This window comes from Rattus norvegicus, chromosome 2, assembly GCF_021556685.1.
Source record: "Rattus norvegicus strain SHRSP/BbbUtx chromosome 2, alternate assembly SHRSP_T2T, whole genome shotgun sequence".
In the NCBI taxonomy this organism is placed as follows: Eukaryota; Metazoa; Chordata; class Mammalia; order Rodentia; family Muridae; genus Rattus; species Rattus norvegicus.
The window spans coordinates 212,761,826-212,780,000 of NC_141535.1; the positions used below are offsets into that span (position 1 = coordinate 212,761,826).

Below are 18,175 nucleotides of genomic sequence, written 5' to 3' on the forward strand. Positions count from 1 at the left end.
GAATAGTGTGTGAACTATGGGAACTGTGTGGGGCAAGCCTGTGAGCCTAAGCCAGCAGGGCCACCATACCACATCTGGTCAGAGGTTTATAAACTGTGTCTGCATCACCCCTGTACGTGGCATATCTATTTTCACACACGCTGTGCACTGCTAAGCCTTGATGATACTTAAAGGCTGTGGTCGGATTCAACTGTAGCAAGAAAACAGTATGCCTTAGAATGACGTGATCCCTGCTTTAAACGTTACTCCATTCCAGGGTTCAGAGATGGGTTACCTCCTACCAGAGCCTCAGAGCCTCTGTTCACCAAGTATAACCCTGATCCTTGCTCCTGTAACTCATTTCCCTCATTTTATAAAATGTTAAACCCCTTACACAAGAATTCCACGATGAATCTAGCTAAAGATAGGCCATTTTAGAATGGTCTGTTTTAGTACAGTAGCTTTCACATCTCTGGGGTTTTTACCTGTCTACAAAAAAGACCAATATTCATAGATACTAAATGAAAGATTTCAGAAATAACCAGTTCATAACTTATGTGTGTTTCGGGGGAGCATCTTGAAATCTTGCTGGGTGCTGCCTTTCCGTTAGTCACACAGTAGTAGATGATTGCCACAGTGCTGCAGTGCTTGTGTTAAGTGATTGTCATAGTGCTGCAGTGCTTGTGTTAAGTGATTGTCATAGTACTGCAGTGCTTGTGTTAAGTAGTCCTCACTTTCTATGGGTTCCAGAGCACAAGAGAGTGATGTAAAGATGGCACTGGGTGGCACACAGATGACTAGATTGACTCTGTTCCCCTGAGCAGCCCTGCAGGGCACCTAGGGGAAGCAGTATCTATAGACTATGTTATTACCTATGATTTCAGTCACCCACTGAGCGTCTCAGAATATATCCCTGGGGATAAGGAAGGACTCTTTTATTATCTTGAGTCATTTCATCTCGTTCATGAGTGCCAGTCACTGTGGGCTGAGCTGTTCAGTTTAAGAAGCCACGCAGTAGATTTCAGCGTCTTCTACTTATCCTTGCCTTCCCCCCAGCAAGATGGATGCCTTTCGGAGTCTAGAGAGTCTTTACCCGATAAGATTTTGTTTTGTTTGAGGGGGAGGGAGGTCTGATGTTCAGTAATGTTGAGCTTTCTCCCTTCCCTGACTTGAATCCTGTCAGAGCTTTAAACAGTGCCTGCGTCCTTCTTGATTGCTGAACAAAGCTTTGTGGGTTTTTTTTTTTTGTTCCTGCCTGCCTCCCCCCCCACTGTGTGTGTGTGTGTGTGTGTGTGTGTGTGTGTGTGTGTGTGTGTGTGTGTGGTCTGAGGAGACCAGAAGAAAGCATCAGATCTCCTGGGACTAGAGGTGCAGATGGCTTGAACCAAAGCTGGATCCTCTGGAAGAGCAACAACCACTGAACGTCTTTACAGCTCTCACCTTTTATCATTTTCTTACTCTTCCCTTGGTCTAAAGAGATGGCTGAGAGGAAGGTTGAGCTAGCATGACTCATTTCATCGTCTCAGGGGCCCAGAAACCTTCAAAAGAACATGGAGGGAGGCCTTGAGCATGAGAATCTCACTTGTCAACCTTGAGTCAGTTCTGCCCATCACATCACCTCTGAGACCATCCCTCAGAGACAGTCGGACGGCATCAGAAAGGCCTAGGTTGGCGTAACTGCTGCCTGTGAAGGGAGGTGACTGAAGAGATATGGAGACCAACCATAAGTGTGGACAAAGGGAGGCCTGGTTTGGCCCCTCAGCTTTGAGCTGTTCCTTTCCTACAATCTCCTGGTGCATTCAGTGTCTTTGGGGCATCTAGAAAAAAGAAATCCTACATTAAGCATGTTGTGTCTTGAAGGGCCCTTCTGATAGCTTCACCATTGGCCTAGTGAGCAGGAGCCAAGAAGGTCAGATGTTTAAGGGCTTAAAATTACTTTAGAACAAAAGCAGTCTTCTCAGTGGCCAAGCCTCATCTGAACAGAAGCATCCTTCTGTGGCAAGGCAGAGAGAGTCTTTCTGTCTTCCCCATCATGAAGCTGCCTTCTGCCTCCCCAACTTGAATCTGACCCCATAGCTGATGGCTGGTCTGCATTGTCAGGACAGACAGGGCTAAAGGGAGAGAGAATTCAAACTTGGGCTCTGCCCAGTTCTCTGTCCTCCCCACACCTGAGTGACTGCAGCACATTAATGTGTCACGAAAGGGGACCGGCTCACTGATGCTTGGTGCCAGGGCTCTTTGTTTATGGAGTGGAAGGAAATCTACCTGGCTGAGAAGCCCCAGGGTGGGTGATTGGTGGAGTTGCTCCTGGGCCTCCCACCTATACCCTAGAGGCTGAATTTGATGTGTGGATGGGTCAGGAAAATAAATGGATTATCTGAAGTATCCCCCACCCCATGGGATGGAGGTGGTGTCTGCTTCCTCACCGATTTCGTGTCTCTTCTACCCTTGGAGAGTGTTGGCTTTCCCTCCCTTTTCTACTCTCCTTGCCTCATGAATATTCTCCCCTCACATTTCCCCTCTTATAATAGCTCAGAAGGCTGTCATCTTGAAGGTTGGACCCATAGCTGTCTTATATAATCAGAGCCTTTTCTGTAGTCAAATATAACTGCTTCTCACTACACCTCACTGAGATCGGAATGTAGACATCTCAGCAGCCCCACCTTTCCTGCTGCCTACCCTGTAAGTAACTGACCTGGTTAGGGCTGCACAGCTCTGGAATTTTCCTCTCTGTATCTAGCATACCTGATGCTAGATAAAAACCAACTTTTCTTTTTTTAAGTAAACAGCTTTTAGAGGTAGTAGCCCTGGGCATGGCTGTGGTAGAGTCTTGTGCCCAATGCTTTCATGCCTGGTCTTGTCATAGGCGTAGCCCCATCAAGACATATTCACTGTGTCCGGTTTCTTGACATGTCAGGTGATTGCTTAGAATGTTTGGTCAAGTTTGTTAGTGACGCTAAAACCATTAGTAATAGTTGAATGTGATGCCCTCCCAATGGGAACTGGGTGATTTGTAATGTTGGTCTCCCCACTGAGGGGAGTTCGGTCCATACTCGGGTTTTAATTAGTAGTGTAACCTTGAACTTATGCCCTCTCCATGGAGTCCATCCTCCCCATAAATGAGACCGTTAGGAAGGATCATTTTAACATTTTAGGGATCTCCATGTCTATGAGAGACCAGAGAGAAGGACATCTTTTTTAGCAAGTGGTAGAGTTCTTATGTTGTCACTGTGGTTTATTGTTGTTTGAGGAAGATTATGTCACCAAGGCTGGCTTCAAACTCACAATGTAGCCCAGGCTGGCTAGCTTGAAATTTGTAATCCTTTTGCCTCAGCCTCCTGAGAGCCACCTTCTGCCAGCTCTGCTAGCACTCTTGATTATAAAATCGCCATGCTGTTTGGACCACGAGAAACCTTCCAAGTTGTGTCTCAGACACTAGGACCAAGGTTGTAATGGATACTGATCAGCTACAGCTTCTGTTCCTTCCAAAGCCTGGAGAGTTCCCTGCCATTTGCTTTACGATCCATTATGTTGCAGACACAAAAACCATTCCTGCCGTGCCTAGATGATCTATATTCGACTTATTTTTATGTGTGCACGAATGCGTGGAAATCAGGAACACTTGCAGGAGTCAGTTCTCACCTTCCACATTTCATAGGTCCCGGGGATAGAACTCAGGCTGTCAGGGTTGGCAGCAGTCACCTATGCTGCTGAGCCATCTCAGCGGCCCTTCTTCTAACCCCTTTATAAACTTACTCTTACACCCACTCTTGGGTGTCGATAGTTATCCCATCTCCATGCACTAAATTCCACAGGCTTATATTATTCCGTCTTCCTTCCTTCCTTCCTTCCTTCCTTCCTTCCTTCCTTCCTTCCTTCCTTCCTTCCTCTCTTTGTACACCTTCCTTTTATAATTAAATTTTTAAATAATATATAATTGCATTACTTCCTTTCTTCTCCTCTTTCCAACCCCTCCCATCTCTGCCCCAACTCCCTGCCAAACTGATGGCCTCCTTTTAATCATTATTGCAAAATGCACACACACACACACGCACGCACACACACACACACACACGCACGCACACACGCACGCACACACACACACACACACGCACGCACACGCACGCACACGCACACGCACACAAATATATAAATTACAGCCTGCTGGGTTTGTTCAGCACGGTTTGTGTGTACATGGTTTTAGGGCTGACCACGTTGTAGTAGATAACCAATTACAGGACTCATCCCTGGGAGAGGCTAATTCTCCCTCTCTTAGTAGTCATTAGCTGCCTGTAGTTCTATGTCTAGACATGGGTCTCCTGAGATTCCCCCTCCCCCATTAGTGCACTATTGATATCACAATTGTTCAGCCCCTATTCAGGCAGCCATATTGCGGAATTATCTTGGGTGCGTGTTCCTGTCATTTCTGAGAGACAGGATCTCACAGCCGACTTCCTGGTCCTCTGGTTCTTAGCAACCATTCCATCCCCTCCTCCAAGATGTCCCCTGAGCCTTAGCTTCTTCAGTCAGATGGCCCACTGCTACATTAGTGAAATCCATTTCCTGGGCATGCTTTAAAGTTGAGGAGGGATGTGATCGGCCACGGCAAAGCTAGGTGATTTTCTTCTAGGGGAAAAAAATGTTTATTATAAGTTTTCCATCTTGAAATAGATTACTTTTAAGACAGGTAAATTAGGAAGCCTGGTGCAGTCGAATATATGGGCTGCTGGCATTTTCAAGTTAGCAATGAAGAGGCACCCCCCCCCCCCAGGCTGTGAGCAGCTCAATGTGGCCTGGAGACAAAGGCCTGTGCCCCGGGGGACCACATAAGGAAGGGTCAGGACTGGATGCAGCCTTTGTTTATGGCTGAGTTCTTTGTCAGCCTTGGCCAGTCTTGTTGCCCACTTGTGAGCCTTAATAAAACTTGCAATCTCCAAGCCTGCCTTGCAGGTTAGAAGAAATGTCACAACACTGGAGCTGTCGTGCTGAACGGGGACCTTCCATGCCTTCCTCTGGAGCCTAGGGGAGCCCAGAGGAGCTCCGAGAGGCTCGGAAAGCCATCCTTTGTGGGGTTAATGCTTATTCCCACAGGGTCTTCTAAGTGTACAGACATTAGTCTGCGAAAGGCTCAGATCTCAGTGAGGCCATTTCCCCTAGTAGGCTAGGGATACCTCAGGTCACCCAGCAGATGAAAAGAGAAATAATAATGCAAATTCCAGCACCGAAAATAAGCACCCGGCTGTGGGAGGCTTTGGCAGAAGAGGGGGCAGCAGGGCCTCAGCTCCCTTTTGTGCTCAACATGGCTGCAGCCATGGTCACGGCTAAATAGCTGTCTTTGAGGGAAGTCCTTTCTTCCAGCAGGAAAACAGGCGAGTCTGCTCTGAATTAGCCAGCTCACAAAGTCATGAAAGGGACTCACAGAAACAATGGCACGCTGTGCATTCCGTGAGATTTTAACAAGTTATACGAACCAGATAATGGCCCAATTGGCTGGCGCTGCAGGTTTTTGCCTGAGTGTGCACATCCGCAGAGCCCTCGCTGTCCCCTGTGGGACCAGATCAGACTGGGGGTGGGGTGGGGGAGGGGGGACAGCGGCGAATGCAAAACCGCGCAGGCCAACTCTGGGCCCACGTTCAACTTCGCCCACTCTGCCCACAATGTGCCCTGTCGCTATTCTTAGGAAGTTTAGTGTTACTTACGGTTTAGAACATTGCAGCCGCCCGGGTAGGAAGACAGACAAACAGGGAAGAAAACAGCCCCTCAACACAGCAGAATCTTATCCTCCGAGCTTACAGAAACATGGACACGTTTTTAGAGAAGCAAAGACTTACCACAAAACATATGCTTATATGAAAGTGTCTGCGTATGTGCTTATACAGGACATTCTTTAACACCATTGATGAATTGGGAACAGTCCAAATATCTGCTTCAGCCATGCACAAACCATGGAGACCCACACGGTGGCGTACTCTTCAGAGTACTCTTCAGAACGGAGCAGGCACACAAAGCCGTTAGTGCATTGAAAGCACAGTGTGCTTCGTGACAAGATAGTCTCAAACGGCTACAAGCAGGGCTGGAGAGATGACTCCACAGTTAAGGCCATGTATAGCTCTTACAGGGGCCCTATAGTCCCACCCGTGTTGGGTGGTTCACAATCCCCCTGTAACTCCAGCTTCCCGGGATCTGACACGTTTGGCCTTCCACAGGCCCCTGCACTCCCATGCACAGACCCCTACACAGACACATGCATGCGCATAATTAAAAACAAACAACTTAAAAACAATCTTTCAAAGTCTACCAGCTATGATCACATCTATGGTGACAGAAATGAGTCCTCGGTTGAAAGGGGTAAGCAAGGGCGCCTTTAGAAGGGAACTTTGAGAGCATGACAGGGGGAAGGAATGTCTTTGATGGTAGAAATAATTACCCAACTGGTCATTTGTCAAAGCTCACAGAATTGTGCTAAAAAGGGTGACGAGTACTGAATGCAAATTAGCCTGGCCTTGAAATGGAAGCGAAAATCTCCTCTCTTGGCCTTTGGGGACTGCCACCTCAGTAGGGCAAGTTTCCAGTTTGAGATGTGGTGCTTCGGTGAGGGCAGACCTCCCAGCAGATGGAGACGGTGTTCTTAGAGGCTCCAAGAAGCTCACTCAAGCAGCAGATGTTTCCCCAGTGTTAGTCAGGAGGGGTCAGGTGAGGGGAAACCGTCATGGAGTGTTTACCTCAGAGAGTAGCAGTGGTCACGGGTAGGCCAGGTGTTGTCAGAGACTGTTTGGAGGGAGAATTACAAACCATTTTATTGAAGTAAGCCAGCAGATCCTGGCAGGACTTGAATGGAGCAGGCGAGGGAGAGGAAGCTGGGGGCAGCTCAAGTTCACATGAGGGCCTGGGATCTTGCCAGAAGCTGGTCAGTTGAGAAGGAAGGGGAGTCCCACGTAGAAACCTTGTTACCACCATTATAAATCAACCAAGGCACATTTGAGGGTATGTTTAGACAAGAGTGAGGAAACTCCCACTCAAGGCCAAGTCTGGCTCACCCTCCTCACCTCCCCTCACCCTACCCCCCCCCCATTTTTCTTTGACTAAAAATGGCTTTATAGTTTCAAGAGTGTTTTCTCCTTAATTAAAAAAAAAAGTGGCAACATTATACAAAATTCACATTTCGGTGTATTAACGTTTTATTAGGACCCAGCCAGACCTGTACTATGGAGGGAAGGCTTGCTGAGCCCTGCCTTAGACTATGTATTCCTCCCTCCCTCCCTCCCTGCCTCCCTCCTGCCTCTCTGATGAGGTGTTACAGGCTTCCAACAGAAAATTCTGTCAGCTCATGCTGACGTTGCCATTGTGCAACTTCATGCCACTGGTTCACCTTTATCTCGCCTCATGGCCCAGCTGTGAGCGCCTGTGCAAGGCCTGCGGTCTCACGGATGCAATACGTTGCCACACGTGAGGGACTCGGCTGCACCTTGTAGGGCAGACACACTGACTTCGAGCAGCATAGCTTCGCTGATCCGGTTGGCTCTGCTGGATAAAGAGATGTACGGGGACATCCAGGCTTTGAGGCCTGACCGAATCTTATCTAGATGATTCCACAGGTCAGACACTCCTCTGCCAGGGCAGCCCGAGGTCTGGTCTGACCAGTGACTAGAATAAAGTGAATATGAATTCCTTGGGAGTTTATAGTTGCAAGCTTCAGCCTTAAAGCTGAGGTACAGTGTTCCCTGGCCCACAGTGACTTTTCTGAAACTACCCAGATCAGCGGTTCCCAACCTTCCTCATGCTGGGACTCTTTAATTCAGTTTCTCACATGCTGACATCCAGCCATAAAATTATTTCGATTGCTACTTCATAGCTGTAACTTTGCTACTGTTATGGATTGTAACGTAAATACCGGATCTAGGCAGGAGATCTGACATGCGACCCTGTGAAAAGGTCATAGGTGTTGTGACCCACGGACCTAGACACCGTAAGAGGTGGAGAAGTCACCAGAAAACTGACAGGCAAGCAAGAATAAGAACTGTGGCTTGTTTTAGAATCGGCCCCATGGTTGGGCCTAAAATCCCATGGAACCTGTCTGCTTTCTAGCCTCATGTCCTTCTTACCATCTTTTGTAGTCTTTAAACTCCACCACTTTGTCCTTCCTTCTGTCCCCAGGACTGCACCTTCCCTTTGCCCTACAAGGTTTTTGAGATAGAAGAGCTGAATGGCTTGAAGCCAGTACTATGATTTCAATTTGGGTTAAACTGTGCTCACTGATAGAAATAAATTGAAAATGTAACTTCTAGTACCTGGGCATGTGACCTTAGTTATACATAAGGTTTTACAGATATAATCAAGTCAGGAGAAGATCTTCCAAAATAGGTTGAAATTCTAACCTCGGTATTTGCGAGTGAAACCTTAGTTGGTGATTGTCTCCTTTTGCAGGTCAGTTGGCCAAATTGAGATGAGCTGTACAGGCGAGAGAGATGGCTCAGTCAAGAGAGTGCTTGCTACACCAGCATGAAGACCCCTAGCAGCCATTTAAAATGGGTACATCAGCAGGTGCCTGAAATCTCAGCATTGAGGAGGCAGAGACAGGCTGACCCCTAGGGGTCACTGGCCACCAGTGCTACCTAGTCAGTGAGCTCCGGGTACAGTGAGAGACCCTGCCTCAAAACTATGGCACAGTACTTACCCAGTAGGGGTAGTTGGTGACCAAGAGGATGGTTTTCCCAGGGCGAGGCTCCATCACTGTAGTTGGGATTTGCTGCCCCCGCCTGTGACCACCCCAAATGCAGGACCTTACACTCCGTGAGCACTTCCCTGGGCATACAAAGAATGTGGAGAGGCTGACTTCAATGAAGAGCCTGTTCTGTTCTTCACTCAAGCACCTGCTCTTAATGCTCCCTGGGAGCTTCAGGCACACCGTGGCCTTGAGGATCTCTAGAAACTATGAAAGAATGCTATTAAAAAAAAAAAAAGGCAAGGTTTTGCTGTGTACCCAAGGCTAGCTTTGAACTCAATACGTAGCTGAGGCTAGCTTTGAACTTGCCGAGATCTTCCCCCTTCAGCTCCCGAGTGTTGGTATTATAAGAAGGCACCACCATACCTGGCTTTATTTTAAAGCCACAGAGTATGCACTTATTGGTCACAGGCATGCTGGTAAGCAAACATACACATGCCAAACTGGTTCATACTAGCCACTTCTTAGGCATTGACTGAAATTCCTAGGAGCCAGGTCTCCTTGCCAGTAAGTGGGGGAATCTGGGGTTAAATGAGTTAATACTTATAACGTTCTCAGTCCAGAACCTAGGATGTGATTGCTACCCGGCAAACAGAAGGTAGCAGCTACCGTTCCAGCTCCCTGTGTGTGCACTGGGCTCACCTTGCCTCAGACTCACTGCCTTGGACCTTCCCTAGTTCCTGCAAGCAACCTTGAGGGTCACTCTTGGGTCGCCATGTAAACACTCTCCTCATGGTTATGCGTTTTAAACAGCCCCAGCTCTGAGGCTAGGGGACTCTGCGTGCTTTCTTAATAAATATTTGGTGCCTGAGTGATATGCAACTGGATACAAGGTGCATCTAAATGAAGGTCTTACCCATGGAGCCCAGCCTGCCTGAATCCATTATCCGAATTACAGGTATGCTCCAAAGATCTTTCTGTTCCCCAATGCAAGTAAGACTTACGTCTGTAAAGATGTCCCACAATTTCCCGAGAGTATCAATTTCACGATGGTTGAGAGGTTCTTAAATGTAGCCTTGGTCTGTCTTCTCTTGCTAACCTGCTGTTCAAGACGAAAACTGGAGTCACTTTCTGTTGCCCTAAATACTCACATATTTAGTAAGAGATGTCCTAAATTGTTAGAGATGTAAATCTGTAGAGTTTTAGAGATGTAGTTCTGGCATCGTCTGTGACTTAGAACTATCTACATAGGAGATCTTGTTCTCTCCATACCACTTAGACGCATACTCTCAAGACCTTAGCACTTAGATGCATCCAGGATTTTAGCCCCGGGAGTTTTTTGCTATTAAACTCTGCCCTCTAGTGGTCACTACATGTCACAACAACACAGCAGCATTTGGCGATAGCTGTTTCTAAACATTATGGGAGCTTTTAAGATGACATGTAATATTCATAGGAGGAGATATGGAGGCAAAGTTTGGAGCAGAGACTGAAGGAACAGCCATTCAGAGCCTGCCCTACATGTGGCCCATATATATACAGCCACCAAAACTAGATAAGATTGATGAAGCCAAGAAGTGCATGCTGACAGGAATCAGATATAGATGTCACTTGAGAGACACAGCCAGAACATGTCAAATACAGAGGCGGATGCTAGCAGCAAACCATTGAATTGAGAACTGGATTCCTGTTGGAGGAATTAAAGAAAGGATTGAAAGAGCTGAAGGGGCTTGCAATAAGAACAACAATGCCAACCAACCAGAGCTCCCAGGGACTAAACCACTACCGAAAGACTATACATGGACTGACCCATGGCTCCAACTGCCTGTGTAGCAGAAGATGGCCTTGTTGGGCACTAATGGAAGGAGAAGGCCTTGGCCCTGCCAAGGTTGGACCCCCAGTGTAGGGGAATGTTGACGGGGCAGGAAGGGGGGTGGATGGGGAGGGGAACACCCTTATAGAAGAAGGGGAGGGGGAAGGAATAGGGGGCTTATGTCCGGGAAAGGGAATAACATTTGAAATGTAAATAAAAAATATCCAATAAAGAGAAAAAAGATGAAATGTAATAGCATAGCATGCTAACGTTCAACTTCAAAAAGAGGGGCTGTGTTGGCTCCGCTCAGGATAGCGTGAAGTTATAAAGCCTTTTGTCTGCATTGTTTGGGTGGAAACGATTAGGTTTGGCTTGGAGTTTTACGCACATTAAACTTTCCTTGGAAAGACTTGCATTTACATTGTGATCTGACAGCTGATAAGACTGACGTTTTGTCAGGAAGGGTGCTTGATTTAGCAAGGCAGAAAATAGCTCACAGTACTTTGAAGACTGATAGAGTTTTCCACCCTTGTGGATTGTGTATCTGCCTACCCTGGCAGATGCAGGAGAGAGAAGCCACAGTTACACTGAAATTCCTTGTGAGGGAAGCTAAGGAAACTGCATTCTTGGGAAATTCCGAGAAGACGCTCACACAGAAGGAATTTTATTTATTTATTGTCAAAATACTATATCATCAAATAATTCTTTGTGACTTGTTTTGTTGGTTATATATTACTCTGTGTTAAATACATGAGCCCAGTCTTCCTTTGGTGCAGGGTAAGTGTCCAGAGTGTGAATATCTGAAATCTAGCACAGGCTCCATAACCTGTAACTTTTTTGATCATCAACTTAAAGCCACAATAGGAGCGTCCGTACCATGCAACTTTGTTTCATAAGCAAAGTTATTAAATATTGCATAAATGATCGTCGGTCCATGCGTATGAAGTATATTTGAAACATAAATTAATTTCATGTTTAAACTTTGATTGCGCTCCCAAGATCTCCCTCTCTCCATATGTATTTGTATGCGTGTGCGCACGTGCAGATATTTTTTAAAAATCTGAACTCTACAACATTCAAGTATTTCAGATTATCAGATACCCAACCTGGATTTCTTTATAAGAAAATGTCCTATGACATTTGGGCTTTCCCAGTCCCCTCTTGTTTAAAACCACTTTGCAGTTAGCGCATAGTCATTTCATAGTCCACGTTATCTGCTGCCACTTGTCAGCTTTCTGAGGGCTGGGGGTACAACACCAGACAAACGCCCGGACCTTCTGTTCTGGAGGTGGCAGATGGGGATGACCTAGGAAGGTAACTGTGTCAGTGTTTTGTGCTAAGGGGGAAGAGGTTCAGCAGGGCTGGGAGCTGGGAGAGGTTAGTGTAAAGGAGCGGTGGGAGAGTAGGGAGGCTGCCAGGCCTGCCTTGAGCAGTGAGTCAGCTGCTACGGGAGAGCGTGGTAAAGGTGAATGGGCAGGCTGCGCGGCGCCTGCACCTCAGGGAAAGAACTAGAGTTTGTCCAGGAGACTGGACGCTGTCTGAGGCTCACTTTGGATTCCTTGTTGCTAGGGGACGGAAAGGGAAAGAAAGGGCAGGAAGGAGGAGTGAAGTTAGAGGCCATGCTAGTGTTCCGGTGACAGGGGCTGGAAGTTTAGACCTGCCAGATATTGGGGGTTGGGGGGACTGGGAAATGGATGAGTAGCTCGAGGTAGAACTAGATTATCTGGTGGACTGGGTGTGAAGGTGTGGGGAGAGGGGTTGGGAATAGTGCCAGGAAAGCAATGTGGTCAACAGTTGAGAAGAATCGGGGGTATAGTCTTCCAAGAATTTCAGGTAAGATAAAACCCTAGGGACTGGAGACAGGGACCAGTGGTTAAGAGTACTCGTTGCTTTCCCAGAGGACCTGGGTTCTGTTCCCAGCACTCTAGACAGCTCACAACTGCCTATAAATACAGTTTCAGGGACTCTGATGCCCTCCTCTGATCTCCATGAACACCCCACACACACTCCCACATCCCCACACTCCCACACATCCCCCCACACCCACACACACCTCCACACCCACACACACACCCCACACACCCCCACATATCCCACACACACTCCCACACTCCCATCCCCATACCCCCACAACCCCTCACATCCCCACACCTCCACATACTCCCACATACCCCCACCACCACCCCCGACACCCCCCACATTCTGACACTCCACACACACTCCCATATATCCCCAAACAATCTCACATACCCCCACACAACCCCACATACTCCCACACACCCACACACATTCCCACACAGACACACATACACATAAATAAAAATAGATCTTAAAAAAGAATCTAATGGCAGAATGGCTGTTTGAGTAATATTTGGGTCAAAATAAATTCTCCTGGCAATTAAAGGGATGTTTCTGTTTTATTTTGCTTTTTGCTTTTCACATTTCTCTCAGTTTACACATTTTCTCTAGTATACATATAATACCCATGTATAAAAATAAAACACTCTCTCCACCCCTCTTTTATTTTTGGTTTTTAATGACAAGGCTTCTCTGTGTAGCCCTGGCTATCCTGTCACTCACTCTGCAGACTAGACTGGCCTTGAACTTAGAGATCTGCCTGCCTCTGCCTCCCGAGTGCTGGGGTTAAGGGCCTGTATATCACCTGTATTGTTACCTCCTTGCTAAAATACTCCCTTTTTATGCCATAGTTTACTCCATGAATACACTGAAAACTTGTGGGTTGGTCTAAATTATCTAAAAGAAACAGTGTAAATATATTAGAGAAAAATTCCTAAACTCTAGTGTCAAGACTTTTTCACATTATTAAAAATTGAGAATCCTTTTTAAAAAATCCTTTACTTATATGAGTTATAACTATTAACAATCATTGTGCTGGAGATTAAAATGAAGAAATTATTTGTATATATGTGTGTGGTGTGCATGCATTTCCACATATGTGGGGTTCACATGTCTCTGTGTTCATTACTATGCATATGCATGTGTGTATGTGTTGTGTGTTTTATGTGTGTGTGTGTGTATTTTATATGTGTGCATTTGTGGAGTCTCAAGGTAAATGTTGAATGTCTTCCTAGATTTTCCTCCACATTATATACAGAGGCAGGGTCTCTTGTCGAATCGTGTTGGCCAGTCTGGCTAGCCAGTTTACCCCAGGGATTCCCAGTCTCTGCCATGTATGGCCAGTTTTTACATGGGTTCTGGAGTTAACCTCTGCTGTATCCCCCCAGGCAAAAATGGGAGAATTTTTAGAATGTTTATTTTATTTTATTTTATGACATCTTATGTTTGCTTGGTGTACTCATTTAAAGCGAACAATGTGTAAATATTAAGTGCATATTTGTATGAAAAGATATCCATTTTTCAAGGCAAAGCACACTCAGCCATAAGGATGGCATCGCTTTATGCTTTTGCAAGTCTCGTTAGCGTCCGGCCAAAGGGAGCCCAGCTTCTCTTGTGTCTGCTTCTGGCGTTTTGGTTAGATGCTGAGGGAACCCAGTCTCACATTGGTATGTGGTTCAAAAGGGCAGAAGTACTTTGGTAAGCAACCCTTTAAGGTAATTACAGCTCTCCTGTGATGCTAACCTAGACCTTGGAGGGTGCCTCACCTGAGAGCTCAGACTTGAAGCTCACCCACCCTCTCTTCTTCTACTCCGTTCTTTAAGGTCCATCTGTCTGCCTTGCAGTTTTAATAGTGCCGTCCTGCCCAGGATAGTTGAAGAATGTTGGTTCGATGAACCTCTGGAATGTTCAAGTCTCCTGATATCCAATCAAAATGAGTTAGCTGACAATTACCACTAATCTTCCCAGAAAAGTCAGTAGTATGGAGATAAGCTATGGATTCTTGGTGGTGACTACAAGTCCTTCGAAATCCCAGTGTTGGCCTAACAGCTCAAATCTTTGTTTTGGTCACAAACACTATCGGTTGTTTTCCTTGAAGAAACAGACCACTCTGTTCATCCCTACCCCACCCCCGAAAATGTCTGCCAGTTAAGTCCTTGAGTGGGAATAACCATAGTTTGTTAGATAGCCTTTGTGAGCCAAAGAGTGGCATTCCACAGCAGAGCGGCTCTTCAGAGGGTGATGCTGACCACTGGTGTGCTTGTACCAGGCAGTAACCGTGCCCATATTGTCTGAGCCATGACTCAATAAAGAGAGTGGTCCTCACAGTGTCGTCTAAATCCTTTCTTACATACTGTGTGCCCGGGACGGTCAGGAATGGAGACAGGATTGGTGTAGCTGGTCCCTCTGCCTTGCATCCTCTTAAGGAACCCGTTTTACTCAGCAAAGACCCCATCCGTGTGACTGTTGATGCAGAGTAACAGGTGAAGAAAGTCTCAGTCCTTAAGAAAAGAAGTTTTAGTCCAAGTTTGAACCTTGGACTAGGGGGTTAGCCTGGCACTTCAGAACTGTAGGAATTCTAAAATGCAAATAACCCTTTGCTATTTATCTAAGTGCATTGCCTCCCACCCCCATCTCAGCCTTAACTAAGGTTGCATTTATGTTTAAAGACTGATTATTAATATTGAGAAGACAGTAAATTTTTATTTAAAATTAAAAATGAGAATATATTATGGAGGAAATAGCTCTCAGGCACGGGCCTGTTCCTTACAATGGGGTGAACCGTGAACCCTGTATAACTCCAAACTGCTGAGCTAAGGCATTAATCACTATGTCCTGCAAAGAGCCGGGCCAGAAGCAGCTGCTGTTCTGTAATTACTTCATATTGAAGCTGTGCAAACCCAAACTTAGATGAGGCCACGGCCTGCTTTACAACAAAGATGGTATGCTTGGAGTAAAAGTGCAGGCAAGGGATAAATTCATTTAGGGGATGGATTTACTTGGGGCAAGCTGCGAAGTCACGTTCTCCTGACCCTTCAGTTTTTATCCATTGCCCAAGCACTTGCTCACTCCGTGCCCCTGGTGTGGAGGAGCTGGCCAGACTCCACCCCCTCCTCCCTGCGAATGAGATAAGGATGTGTCAGACCCTGGGAATGAGAACATACTGTTTGGCCCTCTGAGGCAATTGCCCAGTTCTCTCCAGATGGCATCTAATTGTTTCTTGAATGACCTCAGTGTCCAGGCTGCAGGAACCTGGTCCGAGAGGCCATTCCACATATTTATTAGCTTGCGGATGAGAACTTACTACATAAAGCCTCCATTCACCCTCTCCAAAGAGCTTTCTGTGCAGAAGAAGCCACGAAGCTGATGGACCGCTTCCTGTGCCCCAAGGCTCCAGCTGGGCTCTGGTTTTTCCCAGGCGCAGGTGGCTGTGTCAGGAGAGGGGTCTGTGTGCTCGTTTGAATCCATCCAGCATGGACGTTCCTCTACTTGGTGTCCTCATGGTCTTTATAGAAGGAGCCTAGACTTGAGCAGAGCCAAGATGGTGTGAGTTGAGAATTACCTTGTTTTGCCTCTATGCCTCCAAGTTTGGGATCCCAGGTTGCTTGTAGACTAAGGGAGCGAGACGGTTATCTGGATTAAAGTGAGAAAGGTCTGCCTTGGTTTCCTGTCTGCTGTTGAGATAAAAAACTCTTGACTAAAAGCAGCTTAGGGGAGAAAGGTTTCATTTGACTTACAGTTCCAGTTTATAGTCCGCTTATTCCAGGCATTCCAGGTAAGAATTTGAGGCAGCTGGTCACAACACGTCCAAGAACTCACGAAGAATAAATGCTCACACACTCACTTTCTCTACTCTTATTCAACACAAGACCCCAATCCAAGGAGTTGTACTGTCCACAGTAGGTTGGGCCTTCCACCTCAACTAATTTAAAATCCAGGCAGTCCCCCACAGGGATGGAGAGATGGCTCAGCTGTTAAGAGTGCTTGCTGCTCTTGGCAGAGACTCAGGTTCGGTTCCCACCACTCACACGGCCGTTCACAAGAGTCTTAACTCCAGTTCTAGGGGGTCTTACGTCATCTTCAGACTGCCATGATCACTACATGTATGTGGCGCATGTGCATACATGCAGACAGCACACCCACACACATGAAAGAAAAGTAAATAAAACTCTAAAAATAGAAGAGAGACTCCCCATAGGCATGCCCTCAGAACAACCCAACATAGCCAAACCAGGTGACTTTAGACTGTATCAAGTTAATAATTAACACTGTCATGAGTCATAATCCAAACAGAGGATAACAAAGCTGGCTCATCTCTGTCTCTCTGTCTCTGTCTCTGTCTCTGTCTCTCTGTCTCTCTCTGTCTCTGTCTCTGTCTCTCTCTCTCTCTCTGTTGAGGTGGCTGTTGTTAGAACTCAGTGTGGTATGTCATTTCTCATGCCTGTGTGGGTAACTATTTGGGGAGCAGAGGATAGGTTCCCTACTTTTCTACATCTAAAAAGAATAAAAATCATGTCCCCAGAAATACAAGTGCACAGCTCTTATATATCCTTCTGCCAAGGTGCTTGTGGGCTGCGGGTTGAGAGTCTCTACACAGTGCTCAGCATTTCCTGGGCCCCTATTATATTTAGATGTCAATCTGAACATTGCAATGACTATGAATAAGAGGCGGTTTCAAAGCCCATCAGTCATTCTAATGGAATGGCTTGGAAGGCAGGGTCAGGCTGGAGCTCCTTGCTGGTCATAAGGAAAGCACCAGCCATGGGAGGAAGAAGGAATCCCCCAAAGGCCATGCAGACTGAAAACCAGGGCTTCTAAGCCCTCTAACCCTAGTGAGAGAACAAATTGAAGGACTATTGGAGTGTGGGTGAAGATGGTGTACCTTTCAAATCTTCAAGTTCTCCTCTTAGGTTTGACCACCAGAGGGGCTCCTGGCTTCTGAAAGGGAATGGCTTTGCAAGTTTTGCAAATAACCAAACGGGCCTTTAAACAATGTCCTCCAGATATTTAAGATGGCAGATCACGCCAGGGCTTGCAAAGGGGAAGGTGCAAGATGTTAATTCATAGTTGCCCCTAGCCTGGGAGGATGCTGTGCGTGTCTCAACGGTCACACCCATTCTCGGTGACACAGAACATCCCAGGTCCAAGAATCTTCTTCCCCTAAAGGCAAACCATGTCTTCTCTATCCCAGAGAACTCAGGACAACTCAGTTCTTCCATGTAAGTCGCTGTAGCAGACTGAAGAAGACCATTCATTTCTACCTGCTGCTGACGCACCAGCGGAGAGCCCTGTTATTAACTGGGGAAATCATGCACGGGTTCATGCAGTGTCAGCCTTACATTGGCTTCTTCTGAGCATCTCTCAGAGGCAGAGATGGTGTACAAGACTGCAGCAGAGCCCAACATGGTGTGTTAGCCTATACCTTGAACTTAAGCTTGACCTCGTTGTCCTTGACATTCTAAGAAGACATTTTAAGAAAGAAAGTTTTAAGGACACAAACAAAAGTTACACCATCTCATCTCCCTTACTCCCAAGTTTGATAAAGGGTCCTGTGTTTGGGTTAATCTCAAGTTTGAATCTCACGATAAGCGATCCTGTAAACTTGGTGAAACAAAGCCGTATACTTCCTACTGGGAAGGGCCTGGGCGGACCAGTCTGGGCAGCTGCTCCTTCTAGGAAGGAGAGCACCCCAAGGATGCTAGTCTTCTACATCCGCCTCTCTCAGTGCAGAAGCTGTATTTTCTCAGATCAGCTTTGTGCACGGATCACGTGAGTGGACGCTTAGCCTTCTGGTCTGAAAGATTCCTATTCAAAAGGAAAGCGAACTTCTTCCTCAATTCCAGTTTGAAAAAAATTCCAGGGAA

At 46.5% G+C, this 18,175-nt stretch overlaps 1 protein-coding gene across 2 annotated transcripts in view; it reads left to right on the forward strand.

Moving 5' to 3' along the window:
* Nucleotides 1-18,175, forward strand: part of Bcar3 (BCAR3 adaptor protein, NSP family member) — a 112,808-nt gene that overhangs the window by 37,560 nt on the left and 57,073 nt on the right.